This window comes from Adelges cooleyi, unplaced genomic scaffold (genome assembly GCF_023614345.1).
Source record: "Adelges cooleyi isolate 19-005CV unplaced genomic scaffold, UGA_ACOO_1.1 ACOO_flye_CR_arks_rails_tigmint_CR_PRNA_108, whole genome shotgun sequence".
NCBI classification, from domain to species: domain Eukaryota; kingdom Metazoa; phylum Arthropoda; class Insecta; order Hemiptera; family Adelgidae; genus Adelges; species Adelges cooleyi.
In genome coordinates this window covers 1,920,342-1,941,376 of record NW_026095761.1, presented here as the reverse complement: position 1 = coordinate 1,941,376, position 21,035 = coordinate 1,920,342, and the positions used below count along the sequence as shown (strand labels likewise).

Here is a 21,035-nt window from a genome sequence, read left to right as displayed (position 1 = left end):
TATTGTATTAGAAAATTTACCAGATGTGTACTATATAATATTCATTGTTATCGCACACCACCGTGTGTATAATGTACATTTTCTCGAAACGTTTATCATGCCCAATGGTATAATATGGTAGAAGTAATGTTATTATAGAGTGTCGCTGCTGTAGTTGTTGTTGCGCCATTTTATGTTTTCATCGTCCACGTAACACGACGTTTCGCTCGTTGACAGAGAACCGTCTTTCCACTCTTTTTGCCCGTTCTCAGCCGATGGGTAAATTATACTTGTTCCTCCTCTTCGGGTTTAATAAGAAGGAACTACGGATGCCCCGCTACGTTAATCGACCGCAATCACATCCGGAGCAACGGTAACCGCACCAAAAACAGACTCCCTTGGATTGCTTTACGCTCTTCGTTATTATCATAAAATACATCCATTACCTGCGAACAGCGTTCTATATGTGTTGTCTACGTCTTGTCGATAGACCGTCATAATAATAATAATATACCACCACCAGGGCAAGAGGAGAGTAGGGGCAAAAATTGTAGAGTCGTGTTGTTCGTGTAGTCGGTTCATCTATTTTTCTCGAAGATGACTGACGTTTTTTCTATATCTACGGACAGTTCACGTGTCAATAGGTCTATCATTTTTTACCTAGTCACCGGCGAGAACAACGAACACAAAGCTGACTTTGGTGTATCTACCAAGGTGTGGAATGAATCTTTTGTCTGCCACGGAGCCGGTTAAAACACAGTTTACGTCCGAGACCTAAATGTGGTTTTGTCCATGTTTTTCTGTCGATAAACCGCAAACTTCATTGCCGACAAAACCTTCCGTTTATATGTTCTCCACGATACATTAGAGCAGCAACATATGCTGACTGGGGATCGGAGTGGAAATGTCATTCAGGGTTCTATTATCTTGATCAAATGCGGATCCGGTATAGCCAAGGTTCCCTTCTATCCAAAGTTGCCTTGGTCATATCTCAAGAGATTTGGATCCTAATTTCCTGATCCGACCACCATCCTTTGCATCATTCTGATCCGATTCGGAGATATTCTCCTATTTATTTCGGATCCGGTATGCCCGAATCAGGATCCGATTGTGGTTCAATCCTGACCGAGATTCCCCGAAAACACGTACAAAAACAGATAAAAAGGCGTGACTAAAGTGAATCCGTTAGAACTGTTTATGTTTACAAACGGAAATGCTGGAACATATTTAAAACGTTTTCCCCTTTTGGAATAGGTGGAATGCAATGATTTTCTGTAAATACAAACTGTTCGGAAAGGATTTGGCGAGTGTACAGTCGTTCAATAGGCATTAAACGTCGGTTTTTTTTTTGTATATAGAATTGAAGGATAGAAAAAAAGAAACTAAGCTTTTCCGTCCCGGGTACGTAAGCCCTGACGACCATGTACATTCTGTGGGTTTTCACCAAATCCGCGGTAATCTCACATAGACATACTTTAGTAAACCGTTTTCACTTGTTGTGCGTTTACGTGACTTGCTTGTAGCAAGCCTTGGCAACGCGATTACATTTGAATCTAAAGAAAATCGCAGGACGTGCCAGAAGCACCAAGTTTGATTGCTTTGAAACCGCACCGACCAAATGGATTGATGAGATTTTGTATCGGCCACGTCAACTGAAATAGATTTTTCTTCACACTAATGTCTTTTTGTTTTATCCTTGAACGACCGCCCTTGCCCAACATTGTTACAATAAACGCGTTCGTCAGCGGTCAGCATCGTATCGATGTGACTAATTATTGGTCTGTGTGCTCGTTCCGGTCGGAGACCCGCCGAACAATGATGCCCTGCCGTGTGAAAGGTAAAGCCTCGAAAAATAGGTGCAAGTCGAAAAACCATACAGACCTTGGCAGGCTCGAACAAACGTTAGAGAAGGTCTGCGACCAATTCAGCGCAAGCTAGAAATTCAAGTATTCATTGGTTTTGGCATTTGAGGAACCCTCCCCCAAAAAATACCTGCCATCCGTCTAGTATACTTGCAAATGTGTCTTGTCCCTGAAACGGTTTTACTTTTGACATCTTTTTACTATCGACAAAGAGGTAGGTATTCACTTGGAAGTCGTGGAACTAATTTGGTTGTTCGAAACTCGGCGAGGCGAATACGGACCTCGCTTTATGCACACACACACATTGAATAAGGGTCGCGCTGCTCCGTGAGTATTGTATTACCGGGTTGAATTGGATCAAAAGAACAGAGAAGAGCAAACGCAAGAAGCAAAAAAAAAAAAAATACCTAATAATAAAAACCATAATATATTTTGTTTCTTAGAAATCGCCTGACAAGATATATTAATTTAAAATCTTTGGTTTCATCCGATCCGACTAATCCCGGCTAATCTTTCAGAATATGTTTCTTAGACTCTGGAGTCTAAGTAGGTGTATTTTGTTTACCACCGTTGACACGAGACATCCCGTCGCGATTCACACGGGCCCAGAGATGCCATAATTACCCAGTTTACAAGGAACACACTCACTGGGCAGGTTAGGACATGAGTTTTTCTTTCTATAAAATATTATTATTATACTAATTTGTATCGAGTCGAGGAGAACGCGTTGGGAATAGTGCGTGAGTTGTGCGCCTGTGCACGATGATAATTATATTATAGAAGAGCATAATATAATAACGTCGAACCGTGTGTAACATAATAACAGTAATGTCAACGAGCACATATATTATAATAATGATAGTGCGTCATTAACGGACGGAGCGAGGGGCGTTCGATGGGTGTTTCTTTTTTAACTGGTTTTCGGTGTAGCCAACAACGACGGGGAAATTTAATGATTTTGTTTTTTTTTTTGCCATAGAAATCAACCAAGTTCGATCAGTCAGTCAGTCAGGCTGGCAGTCATTCGTTAACAATGGAAACACACGACACTGAGACAACTAACACCAAGATGACAATCGGGCAAGTCTAGCACATTACTTATATTGTGATGTAAAATCAGTGTTTGTTTAGAGCATTTCGCATAACGTTCAGTTATCACACAGCCGGCTTTATAGTTTGACTGGAGGGTGTGCCTCTGTTTTTGGGATAAGCTAGAGAATAAAAAACCGTGTAGCTTTTTTTTACCGTCCAATGGGGCAGACGGTGAAATTGGCTGACCGACGGTAAAACAATATTTAATTGATAATAACCCGTATCGAACGAGTACCCCACCCCAGGCAACCGTGACCCGAAGGTATAAATTATTTTCCACTGCCGGACATCTGCATGGCGTACATAATATATGTATATACCAGGTGGTCATTTCAATTGCACACACATATATGTAATTAATTTCAGCGGAGACCGCGGCTTTTGTCAAAAACTTTTCCAACAAAGCGCACAAATTTAATGGATGGCGTGGTAATTGTCGTTTTCGGTGCAATCGTGAAAGTTGTTTGCGGATCGCACGACGATAAACCGGTGTAGATCACGGTATAGATCAGCCGAGTACGTGCCGACATGTGATAGTGTGGGTACAGCATAAGTAGGTACGTGTGACGACGTTTTGCCTTCTTTCAGAGATCCTTCGCACGAAGGATTTATAAATATATATGCCATTGACCGATTTTCTACAAGCACACGGTTCACAATTATTGTCCAGCTGGATTTTAAGACTTGTATACTTATCAAACAAAAGTTCAACTAATGCATGTCACGTGCATTTGACTTATTGTGTGCACACCAACCATACTAGATTACATAGCGTCCCACTGTGTTTGTTCCTTACACATTCGGGATTGTAGCAAATCTGATTATTTTCCCGGACTTGTAATCCGGGAGACGGATAAAATACAACACAATATTATTATGCATTAGTAACTGTGAAGTGTTGTTCCAGAGATAGCGATAACTGATGGGTTTTTTTTTTCATAATATACTTACACACGGTTGGATACCATGATATATATTTTATGATATAATTATTATCTTTGTTCGTTCTCGGCGTCGGTCGTTACACTATACCTCTTTGGTAGACAAATAAAAAAACATGGCGTACCTTTTGCCTTATCTACCGGACGGTTTAATTTTGTTTTTAATAGTTTCCAGGGAAAAGGTCAACGACGACGCCAACAAAGTGGTATTGTCTAATCGTGATAGATGGGTATTGGTCAGGCACTCTGTGTGGGTCATTAATAACAAACAAAAACGGATATTATGGTCGATAAGCCGGTTCTATAATACTATTATATTATTATCCGTCGTCGTCGATGCAATAGCGTTGTGTTACATATTTTTTAACGCTGGCAGATGATCCATGAAATGCACAGTATACACAAAAGCCAATGGCTATGCAAATAGCGCAGCATATAATCTGGCCAGGACCAACAGGGTGGTCAGGACCTGATATTTTCCAAAATATCTTTACACTGGTATTGCATATTTTATTTGTTTCCCGTTCTGGTCGTCCGCCAACAAACCCCATGGGGGTCGAACGAAGGACCGAATTGCCTCCAATGATTTGTGGCTGAAATATATATATTTTTGTATCGATACTGAACCACTAAATCGAAATTCCGTGTATTTATATTTTTCTCCAATGGGACCACCGCCATGGGTAAACGATAAATTATTTTAAAACGAAAATATGAATTCACCGAGAGCGAAAAACAGAATTACATTAGTCGAACGACTAGCTCAAAATAAAGTAGCCGGTATAGATTTTGTCAAATGTTTTAACAGCTGAATAAAAATATTGAAATTCGACCATTCAGTCATTTTAGTATTTTATATGTAAGTAAAAAAACAATAAGTCGGAGAAAAAGTATTACAATTATTATCTGAGACGTATGACTGAATATTTAGGTTAATAGAGTAGATATTATATAGGCATTACGCGTTTTACTATGATATTTTATATTCACCACAAATATAATATTATATTACTGCTGTATGTAATACTATGTTACAAGAAATAACACATAGGAAACCATTGGGCCGCTTAAGATGTATTATTGTTTGTTTGTTTTATATCATAGCGTACATTGTTCCTGGGCTAGGACAGATGTTTTCCGGTGTCTACATGTAACAGTCTAGACTCTAAGTATACAAAAAAAAAAAAAATGTAATTATTATCAAACTAATTTTTTCATTTTGGGATTTGTATTATTAAACGAAACACAAATGTCATTACCTGTGTCGTAAAAAAATACACCGATTCAGGAGTTTTTTGTATTTAATTAAAAATCTATTATAGTTTATGTAGGTTTATTATTATTTTTTTTTTACACCAGGAATGAGTTCACCGACGGCATCTTGGACAGTCTGACCGTGATGATGTATAATACTGTTTTGGTTTCCCACATTTATGTAGGCGGCCAAATTGCCCGGAGTCGTGTAGTACACACACAAAAGAAGCAAGCGTACGGCCTGCATTTTCTACATGTAGAATTATCGAAAACTATTATTTCTATTGTAACAATAATAATAATATGCGTGCACATAATATAGGTTTTGTGATGGATGCACGTATAGGAGTATTTTTTTTTTTTTTTGGTTGTAGTTTTACATGCATTTATCGATTCGTTTGATCGAGAAGACCATCGTGCACCGGTACACGCCTCTCGCACAATCGATGGGCGAGGGGAGAGAGGGTGGTGTCTGTTGCTTGTCGTGAATTGACAAAAAAAAAAAAATTAAACAAAGAGAGAAAGAAATAACCAAAAAATCTTCAGACCGACGAGCAGCTGCGTTTACGACAAAATAACACATTTCCAACAGAATTGCTGTACGATGAAAAGAAGCCGAAACACAATATAATAACAGCCGAAAAAAAAAAGGTCAGGATTTTATGTGTGTGTGTTAAACGCACACACATACACACATAATGGACCGAAGGAGCAGCTGCTTCTGCTGTGATACAACAACAACACCCTTCGATACGAATTCCTTTAAAAACCTCCCCCTCGAGACACACGAACCGGTTAGGTCCGGGTGCCGTTTTGGGGAAAACCACCCCAGACGCGGGGGTGTGTGGGTCTTATGGACACCGGTATAGGTAGGTACCGCTACATTGTAAAAAGGCACAAACGTGGGCTCGGCTTAGACAAACGACGTCTGTACGATTATTTGGCACTGCACCAATAAGTGACCCTTCTTTTTGCAGTTTTGACATGTGATAAGCACAACAGTAAGTGATAGCACAAGTAGTGCCACCACAATTCTGTCTCTTGACGGAACGACTCCTCTATATTGCCTAACCAGATTAGATAAAAAATTATCAGCTATACTCTAAGACGGTCTCTTCTATAAATAAACGGCGGTCTCACAATATTTAACGCGCCGCCGATGGTGTGGCAAGAAAAAAATGTAAATCAAAAAGGGTCCGAACACGTGTCAATGTTTCAAGGCCAAAATTCAATTTAGCTATTTTAGCCTCAACGCCAGGCGTTTTCTTCTGAACAGGATTAGCTATCACTGAACATATTATTTAGACCACAGTACAGTGTAGTGCATGGCTAAAATAACGTGCAAGTAAGGTACACATGCATTGTATTTGGGCTAAAAACATAAATCGTGGCAGATCCGCAGACATTTTTTTACATTGGTTTAGAGACTGCACACTAATTAACGTTGTCACGCCGAGATCTTATATATAATATGTAAGTATAGGCACACATAGACATATGTTTTATCTTATGTACAGTATATATATATTGTGTTCGAACCGTAAGTACACCCGGAGGCCGGGTCGTTGATTTCCACGATATTCGAATGCTTGTTGTACACCACACGTTTGTGTTGTGTGCAGTGCACATCTGATATTGTTATTTTCGCTGACCAGCGTATTTCCTGCACCTCAGTCCGGTTCGGTTTTAATCGAAAATATCAACACGGTGTGGTGTGTAATCACGAGCTGTGGCTCGTTTAAGAATTTTCCATCTTCCATCCGGGCCAGAAGAAACACTCAAAAACCACGCCCCGCCACGTCCGTCTTGCGTTCGGGAGATAACATTACACTTCCAAGACCACAGCACCTCGCGGGCCTAGTCATACTGTTTCTTCTAAATATTATTATTTTTTTTTTTTTTATGATACAACGAAATCGTTAAAAACGGATCACCGATTTTACACACCGACCTCGGCCGGCACTCGTGTGAACGCCAACGACCTCCATACACACGCCATTGTATCGCATGACGTGTACAATGTGAAGGAGGTTGACCTCATGTAAGTTACAATTACACTATTAAAAGTGTATAAGTTCTATAGTATACGCTTTCCAAGATCATACTGATCATCATCAGTCATTAATATTCTCCATAAGCACTCACAATGCAGCAGCAGCAGCAGCGTTCACAGATTAAAGGGTCATTTTATTTTATTATTATTCATGCGGCCGACACACAATAGACCTAGACGTTTAAACGGTATTAGTATAATATAGAACCACCGGATTCCTCTCTCTGGCCGAGGGCAATTTGTTTTCATAACAATACATATAAAACGCAGCCTAATCTCAGAGGTGTACACAGACTTCATGGTGATGCGATTAACGACGATTCAAGTCGATTTAAGCTGTAACCGATTCTGTGTGTGTGTGTGTGTGTGTGTGGAAAAAGTTGTAATGAAAACACCACTTGTCACTTTCAATGGGGCGCTGTTACAATATTTTTCCTTCTTGGCACCCGGCCACGCAGCAGATTTGAATGCCGCACAGTCTGGTTCTATTGTTTTCTTCTTGGACAACAACAAGAGCGTCATTCAACTATATTGGAAGATGGTCGGTCCGAGGAAGAGAGAGAAAGATAACAACAAAAAAAAGAGCGCGAAAAATGCGACGCATATAAAATACCCGTGTCGTCTCGGTTAGGTCCGACCTTGGCCATTTTCAATAGACCAGCGTGGACGGATATCGTTTCACTTACGCCACCACTATATTATAGGTGTACCTGCTCTCGGTATTATTCAATGTGTTTGGTGAACGATGTGGATACTTAATATTTTCCACTGAGATCTCCTCCTCCTCCGGCTTCTTTTTAATCGTATACCGGTTTTCACTTTTTATTTTCGGTGTACCGACCAAGACACGAGCAAGACGACGCCGCGAGACTATTATAATGACACGTTATTATTAACCGTACAATACATATATTATTATACAGGTTTATCAACGACCCGGCGGCGGTACCGAACAGGGTGTTTAAGATATTAGAGGGCGAAGGTCTGCGATGGCAAACGTGCTGGAGTTTCCATCCGCTCTGTGATTGCTGACTTAAGGGAATATTTTATGTTGGAAAAAGCCAGAAAGGAACAAGTCCGTCCATGTCCATCGATCGGCTCTATTGAGTTTTCTTTGAGAGTCAACCATAATAGTAATAATACAACTAACAGGAGGATACTAAAACCACCAGTATGGCCACGCAAAAGTAAATAAAACGCTCATTGTTAAGTGATTCACACTCTATATGATAAAATAAGTTTTTTGCCTTGTCTTAAAATATTCTTCTAGCTAGGCAGACTGACTTAAGTCCTACTGCTGGCCGTCCCTGGGTTCGTTTTTTTTTTATTTTTTTTGTCGGTTAAAAAATAATAACCGGACAAGGAGAATCCGCCTGCCAGGAGAGTGTGTGGTGTTGTGTACGGCAGAAAGTAAAGCAGGTTCCCTTTGTCACGACGGGGCCACGTTGCCGTATAGTGCCGTATAGTCAGACCGACCGCTTTCACGATAGCAGCATCTACGGCCGACGCCAGACCGACAGAGCAAGCAGCCTTCACGGGTATAGGATGGATGGATATAGCTGTAGACTTTCTATAGACATATTGTGTGCTCCACGCGCGGTTTCGAGGGTCAGCGCAGGATAGGTCGATGGCAAATAAAAATAAAAATTCATTTTGCCGTCCTGACCGGAGAAACATACATTTCAATTCGATAGGGTCGAAGGAGGAGTGTGCACCTCTCGTTGATTATCTACAATAATGGATAAAAAAACCGGTTTTGGTTTTATATATAATATATTATATTGTTGTCAGCCTAAAGAGTTGTGGAGTGCCGAAATAGGTCCATTTGAATTCTCAGTGGCTAATCCTGGAATAATAGCTACGACCGTCGGACATATCGTGTTGACACCATGACACGACTGCATTGGTTTAACTACTCATGTATTTGCACGGCCGGCTATGCCAAGACATCATTAACGGACAACTTATATCTTTATTTGGAAAAATCTCGTTACACTAATGTACTTACCGATTAGGATAACTAATTAATTTCAAAACTGATCACTCACCTGTAACAAACAAGAAAAAAACAAATTCAATATTACTGCTAAAAACGTTAAAAATAAAATACACAGACATTGGAGGGAGAACTGTTCAACCCATTTAAATATTTGTATTTTGCAACTCTTTAAGTGTACCGAATCGATAAGAGACTTTTTCGATTTTCGGTGACGGCAAAGCTCCCCCCGGAGTGCTGTATGCACATACATACACTATATACCTATGTAGCAATTGCTCGCATCGCCGGCGCCGGAAAGTTACCTCATCTAAGGACCGACTACAAATATATTCATACGATGCTGCTGCTGCGGTGTGCTCAGCCAATGGAGCGTCTTAACTCGAGCATCTATTTAACAGCATATTGAGAACGCACGGCACTGTGCTGTTTGTCTTATTTGCTCGTTAACGATTACATAACCGACGTGGATTTTCACACACGAGTTATTCCGCTCAGGTCGTTGTTGATCGAAGGCAAACAAAATTGGAAAAAAAAAACAGTACTCGCTAATATACACACACAAAGGGATTTGCACGGAATACAACTGCCATCTTTGGGAAATGTACGTAAAAGGATTAGGTGTCCTTTAGCAGCTTATGAAATAAGTCAACGGAGCCGCCCCGTCCGGGCTGTCGAAAAGTTTGCCTGCTTTGGGGCGATACGCATTCAAAAAGACACTGGACGCGGAGAGAAGGGGACAAGCCCAAATGACTCCTGACCTAACGCGGAATTATAAATACACAGCAAAGCGTAGGCGTGGCTGCCTCTGCAGTGCAAAGACGTATTTAGCATGCGACTCGTATATGCGTTTGGCATTTTGCGATTTCCGACCATTACAACCAGAATTCGAGATTCGCCGACTCTGTTAATGAATTCGGTGCATGCTCCATCGGCAACCGAGGATTACGTGATCGCTGATAATACAAAACTTTCGTCGTAAAAAGCCTTTGTGTTTTTCTCAGTGTATATAAATGCAGAGCGTTTTTATTTCTCGATTCTCGCCAGAGCCCTAGAATAATTGCTATCGATTCAATCAGAAGAACATGGAATTGTATTATGTAGTTAGATGATGTGTGCGTCAATTGGAACAGCCAACAGAGCTTCCGACAAAGCTGTGTCGACGACATAACACTCCGAGATGAATGGCGGGCAAATTATATCTAATATATAGTCTGAGAAGGAGATTTTTCGTTTTTAGAATTAATGTCGTTGGTTTTAGATCCGACATTCCAATCCGGTTCGAAGGACCAATAATAATTATTATTCACTCGCGACGATACATAACGGTCCGTCCGAACTTTTGCCTACAGCAAAAAAAAAAAAAGGGCCTTTTTAGTTTTCTCCCTCGACGACACTTGTCGCCATGACCGTACTAGATATAAACTAGTCGTTTAATTTCTTTGAGTGCACGCAAACGACCGACGGCCGGGTTTTACGAGCCACGGATATGCAAATAACGTACATTATATTACATTGCGATTTTCTATGGCCGCAGGGTCCTCGGGATATTTATTGATATTATTGGCCGTAATGCTATTCTATCCCCGTCACTAAACCTGGGCATTAAACAAATCGGACGTCGACAATTGTCGCGCAAACACGGTTGGCGCCAGCAATAGCTGCAAGCGCACCGTGCCCTATTATATGCGGTACACGCCAGTTAAACGCGCCATTTCTCCATTTGGAACCCTTCGATTTCATTTGTATCGATTTGTTTTTTTTTTCTTCAAAAGAAATCCGACTTTCTAGCGGGTCTTCTGCACACTAATATGCTCGTCTATTGTCTTGTCTAGTGCGGGCGGTGTGCACAATTTCGACAATGTCCGGTCGTTGATTTTCACTTTTACCCAAAACATAACTAACCGTTGATAATTGCTGTACGAATCTGCGCCGTCGTCGGTGTTTTGACACGGCGAAGAGTCAAACGAGAAAAGCAATATAATGGTACAACAATAAAATAATATAATGCCTGCTTTTTATATTATATCCGTTTCGTTATGGCGTCTATAAAATCCGTGGCGAAACAATAGGCAAACGACATCATGGGGGAAAACGAATAAAATATTATACAAGATCGGTGCGTTTAAGTCGTTTACCGGGCACGATGCCCGTTTTTGCTGCTAACACAGATCGGATCCAATGATATCGGCCAAAGCCAAATGCGCGGGGGAGGGCGAAATTAATAGTTTTCCCCGGCTGTCACTTTCTAAGCTTGATACGCTGTTCCACGACCAAACGGTACAAGTGTATTTTAGCACACATCGTATAGCCTTTCAGCAAATCCCATATTAGCCCCCTTCCATGAGCCAACGGCTGAGGTTTCAACCCTTTTGGGGGGGGCTTTGTGGATTTGGATCCGTTCACTGACGATGATAACTCCGTCGTTATCTGCTCGAACAATTATTTAGCACAGATTTCAAGTGCACACACGGTTGTAACAACGACACATCCGGTTGTGTGTTTGCAATATATTAAATAAACTAAAAACGATATCGAACGCAGTCTCCTACACGACTTTCGCTTTTTTTTGCATTCATCCGGAGAGCTATAGAGCTAGACACAGATTGGCTTTGGTATCTCTCAGCCAGACCACCATAAAAACAGCACAACAGAAGATTAGATAAAACCAATGATGGTGCTACACGCCCATCGCAATATTGTAATTGCTGAATATTTGAATAGATAAAATAATTGTCACTGGAAAAAGCTACCAATTTTTGTAACCAATAGTGACTTGCCCACCAGCTCGGTGGTATAGCTTTACCGATGAACAGAGCAATTAAGTTTAGCCTAATGCGTGTAATGTTGTGAACAAACAAAATTAAATGAAGTCAACACACGTCGTGGACGCTTTTTAAATAGTAAATATTGTTATTTGTTAAGAGTGAAGCAAATTGAGAGCGGAACGTTGAAACGCATTAGTTTACTTTCAGGGGGACGACATAAGTATTATAAATCTAAATATTTATTTTTCAGTTATAGCCAAAAGGCATATCCTGTTTGCGCCACAGAATAGCCACGTAGTTGCCCTGTGTTATTGTAAGGAGAAGAATTGGGTTTTTAAAACCAGGTTATTGTAACAACCATGGAAACCACAAGGAAGCGAACTAGTCGAATGAAACTTTACCGGTCACGTAACACTGTCCAAGACTCGAGGCAGTAAAGGGTTAGAATCATAATATTTCGCCGGTCGTCACGAACTCGTGAGACTTCTGTTTCACAATCAAAAAAAAAATAAATACAATATTACACCGCTGTGTAACTAAAACACGGTTTTCACCATCAGCCGGTAACTGTATAAATTCCACACATTACTTTGATAATCAATCGCATCGAAAACGTCCCTCGAGTAATTAGTACCTCTAAACGGTTGACTGGGTGGAAAAGTCAATGGACGAATTTAATTAGTTAAAAGTAAAGTTATATTAGGTTTAACGAGTTAACAACATACATTTGTTTGGTTTTGGGTCTGACAATAATTGTTGACACTATGTCAAGTGAAAACTAATTGAACAATTAAATTGTACTGAATATTTTCACATCAATAATAGCCTTGGACTGGCCGCCACGAGCATGTAGTATACTTTTTAAGCGGTAAAACATATTTTTTTTGTTTTACCATTTTCGTTTCATTCGGCTTGGTAGGTGTGTAGGTACGCATGACCGCGGTAAAGATGACAGAAAATAATAATTCTCAAGCCGTGCGTGGACAATTTTTTCTCCATACACGTTGCACAAATATATATATATATATATATTATAACAAAGTATGAAAAATGTCGAAAGTGCTGGTTTTGAAATTTCTACGACCTTGTACCGGTTTCCCACGCCCAGCGATTCTCTCCCATTGTAAGATGCGCGCGCTTTGGGCTGTCTTGATAATACACATGATTAATTTTTGCATGTATTTTTTGCCAACATCTTCGCCAATTATAACCAGACCAGAGTCGCATGTGCTTGTGGAATAAAATATTATTACACGGTACACGCACAACATAGTCGTTACATAATCTCGTCGTACTGTAATAATGATAATAATATTGTTATTGGCTCGAGGGACCTTGGCCGATTGACAATAGTCTCGATATACACACACACATAGGCGCATACATATTATATAGATTAATACTATATTATATTATTATATGTATAACTTCAATACGGTTGTTGCGCGGTCGAGGAGGAAATAATATCGATGCGATTGTGTGATGGAAACTAACAGCGGGAAGTTCTGGCGGCGAGCACACGGTTATACAACAATAGGTTTGCAGACCAACAGGTATTATCACTCTGTACAAGAAACCAAATAATAATAATAGTATTTCACGAATCTATAAATTACCAATCGAGTTGTTATGCTGCCTCGTTTGCTACAGCAGAATGCGGTCCAGCCTGTATTATATTATTGTATTAATCATCGGACCTAACCTAACCGGACATTGGCGGGGGCTTGGAATACTGAAAACCCTAAAAATTTTAAATTAGTGCTTTACAAAATACCTACATTTGTATTTTTAGGGTGAGATTTGTTGAATAAATGGCACCTTGAGGTGTTAAGTCAAGTTATTTGGCCGATATACTACAACAATGTTTTTTTCAGGAGCTGTAAATTGCAATTGTGATTCAGGGTCGCCATTGGGTGACAGTATACCTAAACGCTATAAAATATACATTTAATATTATGTTGTTGTTGTACACAAAGAAGCGAACAGCCGTCATGGTAGAAAAAACAGCCATGCCGTTGAAAAAAAGCCATTTTGTTCCGGCAAAGATATAATTTTTGATAAAACCAAATTAGGCCCAAACGTCTTGGCTTGGACACCGCAAGCATACACGACGAATATTCATAAAACACATAAATAAAATTGGCGTTTTGTACACAACACACTAATCTGTTGGCCGAGAGACGGTTGAACAAAAAATAATAATAGAGATTCGACTCGGTTTGGTTGTTCTGTTTGTGATTAGAAGACATTGTGTGGTATTTATTTTTTGCCCAGGCTCGTTTATCCGGAACAAAGCCACGGTAACACCTGGACCACCATTGCCGACTGCAAAATGTAGCTTGGATGCACTTGGAAGAGACAAGCCCAAACCGGGTTAATTGACCCCCCGGTTGAACAGAATTAAGATTTTAATTATGATGACGACCATCATCATCATCATCATTGCGGCGGTTAAGAGATTTAGCCGAGTCATCGCCGAAAAGCAATTTCCAGCAAACCTCGGCGGCATCCGTCCGTCCATAGTAGTAGTTATTACATTATGGACTTATATTTGCCCAGTTAAATTGTGATAGCCGTGCAAGAGCCGAGAACCGAGAGGAACAAAATCCGAAAAGACTAAGTATGACGTCATAAAATGCATAAACATTGTGTACAAGTAAAAAGCGAACTGCTATACTTCAATCCTACTGTGTCTTTGAATCCAACTGGTATAAACTTGTCTAATGTGAAACGAGAGATGATTATGAAGACACATATTGAACATAAATAGCGAATATATACCTGTGTCCTTGTATCCTCGTTATTATTATACGATGGAAATAGTGTAAATAAGTGTCGCACTGCTACACGTGTACTCTTCGTTTCCGGGTAATCATTTTTCGCCATCTCGCAATATCACGGTTGGCCGATTTTCCAACCATCTCGTCCTAGGCCTAGACTCGTCTTGAAACGCACAAAAATGACACGGGTACAAGTATCATCATGTACATACTTCAAACGTGTAGGGATTTAAAAAGAATTGAAAAAAAAACTAAAGGAGAGGGAGGAGACTAGCCAAAAACAAGGGGATGATGAGTTTATAAAGCGTAGCAAGTACTAATTTTACCTGATTGTAAAATACAGTTCAATTTTCAGATTGACAGATTACAGAATAATAATATGCAATATCTGTAGTGTCTGTACAAAGACCGCCCGTTATTCCTACCAAATTGATTTTTTTTTTTTATCAAACAAATGTAAAGTTTCATGGAATTTGCTCTGTATTTACTCTGTTTGTGATGTTGTCCCCGTCTTTGACAAATGCCGTGTGATTAAAATGTCACAGAACGAGACGCACAAAAGAAGTTTGCACAAGGCGAGGTACGCGCTTTTAGAAGAAAAGAACAACAAAAAGACATTTTTTATTTTCATTTCCGCTCTTAAGATTTTTAGCGGATCCGAGCCAGTATTGGTTTTACAATAATATGCATTACCCGCTATGATTTTAATTCTACTCAATCCGCACCTCTGTAGATCACACAAATTGTAGAGATGTAGTTTTATCTCGCTTTTTGTTAACTTCTCTCGTTGTATGGATTCCTTATTTTTTTACACTGTTTAGACCGTGCTTGGTCTTATGTACGGACTGCGGTCTGTCTCGGTTGACTACCTGCCCAGCGCAGGGTCTCCTCTCTTTCACAACGTTGTATTATTTTTTTTTCTCCATTGAAATTCGTTCCGAACCCGTCCCGGCACGTTGTGTTGGAAAAACATGGCCTCCGGGGCCGTAGAATAATAATCATCATAATAACACTATCACATCCTACACCATTATAGCCTGTTATACACTGCTAGCCAAGCACTCGGGTCCGCACTGGTTTTACGGACAATCGTTAAAAACAATTCAGCGCCGAGTCAACTTTGTTGGAAACTGCTCGTTTCACCGGAGCAAAGTCATATAGGTAGGTGTGTATTTTACGGATGTAATAAAAATAAAAAAAACTATTAATGGTTATTTTTCTTCCCTCGCGCAGCGCTATAAAACGTGTGTTTAAGAGAGAGCTAGTGGTCCGTAAAATTCGCTAGACTTCCAGATCCGACGGGGGTTTAACCGGCAGGATGTTATTGTTGTTTTTTCTGAATCTCCAGAAAAAATCGCATTAAACCCAAAGGATTCTAAAGGAGTGAGTCTGGAACGATGAACGTCAAAAACGCATTAAGGTATTCTGGAGCTGGATAAAACCCGGACAGGCGTTGTCAGAGAGTTTTAATTGAATATCTTTTCAAGCGTAGGAACGTTATATTAATAGAAGAACGTTGAACGGTCAAAAATCCTACGCCTTGAGACGTTTCATAGACACTCAATCTTCGGATATTCGACAACAGCTCTTGCAGAATGTATAACGTTTCATAATTAATCCGAAAATCCTATCCGGTCCGTCGACGTTCATAACAGCAAACCGGTACAATAAACGGTCATTATCTCTCTGCTGCAACGTGACAGATAGCGCAGAAGCAGAAACCAGATGACCCAGAGTCAGATCTCTCAATTGCTGTTGTCACAATTATCGGTACCTCTACCATCGCAGCAGGCTTCAAATAGTCCTTTTTAATTGGCTGACATTAGCCATTGTCGGCCCGAGTGCTGAATTTGTACATTGAATGCACTTAGTTGTGGTGTATTTTGGTCGGTCCAACACAGCATCGTCTGGTGGTTATGTTGATAATCAATCGATTCCGGCCGACCCGAGACAGGACGAGAGTGGGCAATAGCGGAACGATGATTTACGAGCAAAGACTGTGGTGGAGCCGGAGAGAACCTTTAAAACACATCATCATCATCATCGGTGCTGTGGTATATAACAGCAACAACACCGTGACCAGGGTTCGTTAACTTTAATTATTATTATTATTCGACCGCCCGAATATCCTTCATCGGCTCGTAATTAATGACAGCGCTGCCGTGGCTCTCAGACATCATCGCGACCGCTTTTTGTTGTATTATATTATTACATATACATAGGTAGGTATATGCTCGCCATAATAATATAATAATAATAATAAACGCGGGACCCGGGAGCAATTGGTCGGCGATTTTGATCCGCACAAGTGAGACCGTGCACGTGGAAAGAGACGATGATCGCGTGCCCTCGGGGTCGCAAGTATGGTATACAAAAAGCTAATCCCGATAAAACGCGTTATTATTGCATCCATTACACGGCCTATACACTGCCCCGGATACTGTTCATATATAGACCTAAAAACAACCCTCGTTCGTCCGGCTTTCCGGCCCCGTCCGTCCCTGTCAATTGCCAGTATATATCTCTATATATTAGTATCATATCGTAATTGGCCGGTTTATATTGTCGCCGTCCCTTTTCGGTTATCTTTTATTATTGTTTACCCGACATAAAAACGGTTAATTTCGGCGTTAAGACTTAGAGCGGGCCCGGAGCCACGTCTTCCTTGCAAATCACACGCGTGCAGTTTTATCGTTACACCCTATTGGTTTACTAGTAATAAGACAACGAACGACGACGTTTTATAGCCACAGTGAGCATAGACCTATTAAAAAATTGACCGAGTCTCCCACGCATCCACCCCCGCCTATATTAAGCTGCAGGGTTGAGTTTGGGATTCCCAATAGGAATACAAATTTAATAAGGCATAAATGAAAACAATTTAGAGGGGTCAAATTATCATTTTCTGTTGGGTTAACTTAGGTTTGGTTTGATTTGTTTAGGTTTGGTTAGGTTAGGTTCGGTTAGGTTCCAAATTGTCATTTTCTTCAGCAACAATGTCTGGTCTCGGAGCTCGCTCTACATCGGTCCATTTCTAAGAAATGATTTCGTGATGCGTATATTGTAATGAGTCATATTATTTCATGGCCAATGTGTATACACATTTGGCTAATCTGTCAACGGCTAATACACAGAATACACCGACGGTTATGGGTATCTTCTCTCGGTTCAATGTGTGTTTTGTAAATAATAATTCTCGAACAATGCGGACGTCAGTGCTTTAGAGCACGCAGGTTGTGCGCTATAAGGAGATTTGACTTGAAAAAAAAAAACACTCACGCTACTTTTTAAGGTGACGCTTTGTACTATATAATAATATATTATGGCGACTGTGTTTTCTTCTAGGTTGGAATTGGACATTCGAAAAACAACCGAACCTATGCATAATGCAAATCCACACAAGCGGCCGTTGCCGTCGGCCCGTGTATTATGTACCGAATACAGCCAACAGGTAGAACTCGCTACTCGTAGTCACGGTTAGGTTTGTTATATATGACCGAAAAGCAGCATGTGCGCACAACAATATTGTGATCCGTTTCTGGACGAAAGACGTGGGCGGTTTTGTGGTTCAGGTCATATACATAATACCTATTATACTATAACCTATAGGTATGTTGTGTTGTTTTTGTTAAATCCTATTATATCAGCTAAAAAACACATTATATTCGACAAAACCCACTGACGGACCCAGAGTTAGCTTCGATGCAAAACTGGCAAGCGGTACTTTGAAATGGTATTTTTTATCATTTTTTTTTAAGCCGACTGGAAAAAACCATTCGGCAAACATACCCAGAGACAAGGAGAGAGAAAAAAAATAGTTTTGTGTGTGTTCAAAATGCTTAAAGGAAGCAAAAAAAAAATATATATATATGTATGTATCTACATAAACGTACCGACTTTATGGGCGCTTTTTTTCGTTTTGTTTTATTAAAATCTTCTGGAAAAAGTTTATTAAAACCAATGCTGGAGAATAAAGTATATTAATGTAAAAAAGTAAACTTTGTTTATAATGTAATATATATATACATATTGGATAATATGCGTGCGATAGTGCCGGCGGTCTTTATGATTCGGCAACGCTCAAATCCAGCACACATTTTGTCCCGAATTGCTTTTACTTATTTTATATTAACTTAAAAGAAAAAAAAATGCTTATAAATTTCTAACCGCGCATTTACTGTTTGTGACGTGCACACAGGAAATAACCGAATGACTTTATGTGTATATATCATTTTGTATATTACACATTTTATACAAACATCTTATGCTCGAGCTCAAAGGTTTCATAGTAATAAAATTTAATTGAAAATAAAAGGGAAAAATGTATTCTAACTTATGTACATGTTTACTGGCAGCATAATATGAATATGATCCATTAAAAGAACTGTCGCGAACATGTTTGAATAATGATCGTCGATTTGCAATCAGAGTAATCAGTTTCTTTTGTATTTTGCCTTGGAGTATATTAATTGTATTGGTATATTATGTACTTTTTATTGAGCACAACACAATAGCGTCCAATTATTATTGAACAATAAAGCAATTACCAAAGCCTTTCAGATCGGTTATCTTATCGTTTCAGTAATTATCAATAACCATTTTCACAATAAACAGACGCACAGAGGATTGTAATAAAATAATTTCAAATATCGTTTTATAAAACATTTTTCTTGCCTTTTTTTTTGTGTGTGTTCACATTTGGCATTATCTAGGGAAAAAAATGGAGTGTGATAACTTATCATAGTTATCAATCACTGATATGTTATCACTGATAACATATCGAAATAGGTCGGGCGCAAAAACTTTTGTAAAGAATATAATTATTGTGAAAAAAACAAAAACCGTTTCCAAACAGCTAAGAAGCAACAGCTCCGCGTTTAACGAATGGAACGTTGGATACAATAATAATTATTACATATTAACAATAATAATGTAGGTAGAATGAAACACTATATTATTAAAATTCAACCGGGTGTGTTATGTGTATGTGTGTATATAATATATAAAATTTACAATTAACGCGATTAGTTGAGTGTATCTTCTAATCTGGTAGAGCTCATACGAAGAGTATGACTAGCCTTCACGGTCGCCGGACACGAAGGAAAACGATTCCCAGTCAGTGATAAGGTGTTATCATCGTTATAACCAGCAGTGGTTTACCGTTAAAGCGTCCGACCATAAAGTTTATTATTATAAGGATTTCTGTTTCGGTTGTACTCTCCAGGAGATTACGCGTACGAGTGGGTAATGTTCAGCAACAGATTAATATTTTTTTTAAAAAGAAAGCTTACATACAGCTTACAGAGAAACGGTTATTTTTAATAGCATTTATTTTTTTAGCAATGCCCGTTTGGTATTATATAAGAGAGGTCTCGCAAGAGAGCTCACAGCAAAACCAAGATGACGAATTTCGGCTAACCAATTGTCATGTTTATTTAAACCAACCTAACCAAACCAAACCAAACTTAATATAACCAAACCAAACTAACCAAACCTAATCAAACCTAACTTACCAAACCAAACCAACTTAACCTAACCAAACCAAACCAAACCAACCTAACAAACCTAACTTGACCTGATCTAATCCACCCGTGCTAATATGTTTATTTAAAAAGTGCACAGTTTCTTTTCTTTTTTAGTAAACCGTATCATTTAAAATAAGTGTTTATTCCTTTTTTCTCGAGCTACCGTTAAAGAGAGACATTGGTTCTTGTTGGTGCGGAAGGGAAGTAAGTAAACAAATAGGAAATAATATGTTATTCGATAACATACTGGCGGTTATAAACCGGAAACTATTTACAATAAAATTGTCATTGATGATCTTTTGCGCGGCCAACATTGGCCTCAAAAAGTCAAAACCGGACAAACGCGCCAAATACTAGTTCCGGTTTCGACCCCGTTGGCTATGTTTGTTTGTTATTTATCTATCTATATTAGATCCTATTCTATATAATTGATTTTATTGATCAAGGTTCGTCTAATTCCTAGCCCTTTTAGTTTATCAAACGTGTCGAAGGAAAACCGCTTTACACATAGTTTATATAATATTATGTTTGTATAATAATAACTTGTTATGCGAGTTATTTCCAGCGGGCTGTACATAATATTATATTGTTGTAAAAAACATTTCATTAAACGAGGTCTACCTATACTCCATTTGTCGGTGAAAACCCTCTGACAGCAACCTGACTTATATCGCACCACCGAAAACTTTATCCCCAGGTTTTTTGACCTTTTCCCCAAGTGTATTTTTCACATGACCCTTTTCCTCAGTACTTATATATGGGGTGTACCTTTGCACATGATAAGC

General features: G+C 39.4%; 2 protein-coding genes across 3 annotated transcripts in view; one reads left to right on the top strand and one right to left on the bottom strand.

The window, feature by feature from the left end:
* Window positions 1–17,684, top strand: part of LOC126839161 (protein FAM151B) — a 77,407-nt gene extending 59,723 nt beyond the window's left edge. The window contains exon 7 of the transcript XR_007685798.1: window positions 17,668–17,684. The gene's annotated coding sequence lies outside the window, so the exon portion shown is untranslated. The remainder of the gene's footprint in view (window positions 1–17,667) is intronic.
* The window catches only part of LOC126839088 (uncharacterized), a 121,154-nt gene that overhangs the window by 24,377 nt on the left and 75,742 nt on the right, over window positions 1–21,035 (bottom strand). The gene's annotated exons all lie outside the window — the stretch shown is intronic.